Genomic DNA, 4433 nt, shown 5'->3' with positions numbered 1-4433 from the left:
ATATGCCCTTGTGGGCCCATAATGGTGCCGCTTGTAATGTCACTTAAGGTGGTGTTAGTTTTTAAGGCCTGACAGATACCCAGAAACCTGGGTCTTTACCCCAGCTCTGCCCTAAAGCTCTGTATGACCCTGAGCAAGTCCCTTCCTATCTTGTGTTGCAATCATCCCTTCTGTAAAGTGAAGATGTCAGAGGTAGTCTCTAGGGAACCCTTTCTCCCTACCTGACTCAGCTCAGGTGTTATCTCTGAAGCCTTCCCTGAACTTTCTGACCAATCCCATTCCTTCAGGCAGACTCACACCCCTGAGCATTAGGTGATTTCTGTGTGCATTTCTGTTCTCTCCTCCTGACCAAGAGTTCCTTATCCCAGCACATTGGCATAATTATTAGGAAATATGTACTTAATCGATAAGGAACACAGTAATTTCTAGATCTGTAATTCCTACATTGTCCACAAGGTGGTGATTTTCTACAGATGGTCACAGCACAAACCTTGCAATTTTTGGAAGCCCTGGAAAGATGCTGAAAGGAAGAAAGGAGAACCAGGAAGGACTTTCCTCAAAGGCTTAACCTCTGGCCCCCTGCTGGGTATGTGCTGTCCCCTTCTCTTGACCTGTGAAGTGTCAGTCTGTCAGACAGCAGTAGAGGCCTGAGCCGTGTGGCCAAGCCTGGGTTGCACCATTTCCATGCTTCACTGCTGGCCAGGCAAGGCTGTGATCTGGCCTTCACTGACCACTCAGGCCTCGCTTCCTACACCTCCACCCCACACAGCACTGCAGCTGTGGCGAGCCTTTGCCTCGCTCCTGACTGCATGTTCCCTCTGGTCTTCATGCCTTCTGACACACTGTTCCCTCTGCCTGATTCCCCCCACACACACACACCAACCCTCCTTCCAGGCTGATACTGGCTCTTCAAGATTCCATTTAGGAAGCTCCTTTTCCAGAAAGCCTTCTTTGACTTTCTTTTCCACCAACACTGTTCTATAGTAACATTATTGCACTGAAATTGCTTCCGTATCTGCCTCCTTCTGATCACTTTCTTGAATACACCGTGCTTGGCTTACTCACCTGCAACCCCAGGGTCCAGCACAGGCCTGGCATGCAGGACAGGCCCTCTGGAAGCTTGCCGAGTGAAGGATGAATGAGTTAATGTCTCAATGAACCCACAGGGATGTGGTGTAGCAAGATGAACTGAGAGGCATACTCCTCCCCAACAAGGGAGACATTTGAGGGGGGAAAAATAAACTACAGTTTTATGTTGCCCTTGGCTCAGGAATGGATCAAATCCTCCTTAGCACAGTAATAGCACATTATTATTTTGGAAGGAGCAGGGCCAAAGGCATAGTAACAAGAGGCAGATGCTTTCCTCGTAGGAGACTAGGATGTGCTGTCTTCTAAGAAAATGAACCATTCCATTGGCAAGATGACTTCTCTTTCAATTATTTGTGAGGAAACTGGATTTTTTACTGTCCTGGCAGAAAAGGAAAGTTCCAAGGGCTTCCACTTGGCCCTACCTCTCATAATAGCCCTTACTCCATGTGTCACAGAGCTGAAGTTGAGAGTCTGCCGGTTGTCAAATATGTTCACTCTATTCAGGAACTGGGGAAGGAAACACAGCATGGTTCACCATGATTTGAACTTGGGCTCTGAACACCACAGGCCCCCACTTTGACTGTGGGCTACAGTGGCTCGCTCTAGCAAATGGTCAGAGGTCCCTTTGGAGAGGGCTTAGAGGAAGATTTATACAATACATTTATACAGAGCCCTTCTTTAAGGGGATCAGCCTCGCTTCCAAACAGGGGTGCTAGGTATAGACTAGGTCTGAAACTGGATAAAGAACCCTGGCCCTCCACCATGGTGATTCAAATTGGCTTTGGGGGGCTGGCCGGTTAGCTCAGTTTTTAGAACATGATGTTGATAACACCAAGGTCTGGGGTTTGATCCCTGTACTGGCCAGCCACCAAAAACAAAACTAAAAATTAGCTTTTGGACACTAGACATGGACTGTTTTCTGTCATATACAGCATGTAACATTTTAGTAGGATGCTCATCTCTTTCGTTCCTAGGGACATTGGGACAGGTGGTCAATGCTAAAATCTGGATCAAACACTATGACATCCACTTCATCCTACTACCCATTATGGCATGTGAGCCCTGCTGTGTCTTTGCTGTGCTTGTCTATGTCCTGCTATCATTTGGCTTCTGCTATCCTAGGATCCCATCAGTGAGTCGAGGAGCTCATATCAATGGTGGCATCTCCTATTATCATATGTGGCCCACAGAAGAGTGATGGCAGAGTTTTCAAAGACACAATTGTTCCCCTCATTAGTTTGCCAGTGTCATAGTGAAGGAAATATCCCCTTGGGGAATGTAGTATGTGGGTGGGTATGTGGGTTGTCCATAACAAATTGATTCCAACATCTTTCTCAGCCTTTTTATCCCTTCATTACAACACACCAAGGAAGTTCTGGCATCTCAGAATCATTAAATGAAGGTCATCGATACAGTTTGGATATGTTTGTCTCCCCAAAGCTCATGTTGAAAACAATCTCCCCTGTGATAGTATTAAGAGGATGGGAAATCCTATTATGGTAATTGAAAGGTGGGCCCTTTAAGGGGTAATTAGATTGTAAGGACTGTACCCTTGTGAATGGATTGATCCATTCATAGAGTAATGGGTGAGATTCTGATGGCTTTAAAAGGAGAGCTAGTAAGCAGGTTAGTGTCTCTTGATCAAGCCATTGGCCATGTGAGAACCTACATTGCTGGGAAGAGTCACCACCCACCAAGGCCCTCACCAGATGTGTTCTCTGGACTTTGGACTTTCCAGCCTCCAAAACTGTAAGAAATAAATTCTATTTCTTTATAAATTACCTAGTTTCAGGTATTCTGTTATAAGCAACAGAAAATGGACTAATACAGTCATCATTGAGTCCCAGTTTCACTCAAGCAGGTAAGTAAATCACAGAGCCACCTCCCACCCCACAAACCAGCATATTGAATCCAGAATCTCTGGTCAGTGTGCTTGTATCAATAAATTCAACTCGATACACAGTTATATTCTGTCCTCCTAGGTCTAACACCTCTAGAATCCATTTATATACATATTCCCTAGGTTTCTACAAGGTAATGTAGCAAATCCCTGCCATTCTTTTGGCGTAGAAGCTATATGTTCCCAGGTCAAATTTTGCACTCCACATGTATTCAGGCATATGGAGCTCTGATACTAGTTGAGAGTCTAGTGGCCACAAGAGGTCTTGAGGAGAAAAGGTGGCCCTTGCAAGGCAACTGCCCTGGGTGATAACAGGATCCTTATGTAAGGGAAAGTGAATTTTCTCAGATGGGCTGGGAAAGCTGCTTCCACTGGCAAGGGAAGCTCAGAATGACTCAACTGTTCAAGATTCTCAGCTTCATCTGAGTCCACCCAGATATCCCCATTCCAGGTCTCAGGTTCTCACTCTATTCTAATAGATGCCCTAACTTTCACACGAGATTGGCAAGGCTGTGAATTCAACTTCCACTGTAATTATGCAACCCTCACAATTAAATTGTACATGTCACTTTCAGCAATATTGACCCTGCACCTACAAGAAATATATCTGTTATTTATTATTTTAATAAATAATTTATATTATTATTGGAGCTTATTCCTGGTTAGGCTCTCTGGTTCTCTGATTGTAACTCATCTTTGAGGGTTGTTTCCAGGGACGACTCCTGGTACTAGCTGATATGTCATTCAGGGTCCAGTCGGGTGACAAATGGAACTTAATATAAAAAATTATTAACTAGGTAACTTGCAGGTAGCAACTGCAGGAAGCAGCTACCACCATTAGACCAGGAGAACAAAGGGAAAGGTTGGAGTTCTTAGAACTTAGAAGCATTTAGGAGGGGGTCCTTGGAGCTAAATCTTAGATCTCTGCAGGGGAGAGATGCAGGCTGATGCAGGTGTCGCTGAGCTTGAGAAGGGGTCCCATGAGGCTGGGGCAGTCCATTCTGGGTGGGCCTGAACTCCAACATCGCATCAGCACTGTGTGAGCCCCAGAATCTGTTCAGCTCTCAACCGCTCAGCAGCCACTCTGCCGGGCCCCCAAGTCTTGCCCTGCACTTGTGCAGAACAGGGTCAGCCAAAGGCCTAAGACTTCTGAGGTTCCTTTTCTGTGATTCCTCCCTCGTTTGTCTCCTCCATCCCCAAATCCCAGCTGCCTTAGCCCTGGACTCTTCTGACCTGTGATACCTCTATGACCTGCTTGGGCCCCACCGCCCTGAACTGTGGTCTGGAAAGCCTCCCCAGGGAGAAAGCCTGAGTAGATGTGGGTCACATTGTGTGCCTCCTCACCTCTCAAGGAACACAGCCCTGCATTGGGACACTGTCCAGTGTCTGCCCACAGTTGTGTAATTTGTTATTTATTTTGTGCAGGTTCCATAGTTGTTTACAG

This window comes from Galeopterus variegatus, unplaced genomic scaffold (genome assembly GCF_000696425.1).
Source record: "Galeopterus variegatus unplaced genomic scaffold, G_variegatus-3.0.2 Scaffold3237, whole genome shotgun sequence".
Taxonomy (NCBI): Eukaryota; Metazoa; Chordata; class Mammalia; order Dermoptera; family Cynocephalidae; genus Galeopterus; species Galeopterus variegatus.
This window is presented reverse-complemented; position numbering follows the sequence as displayed.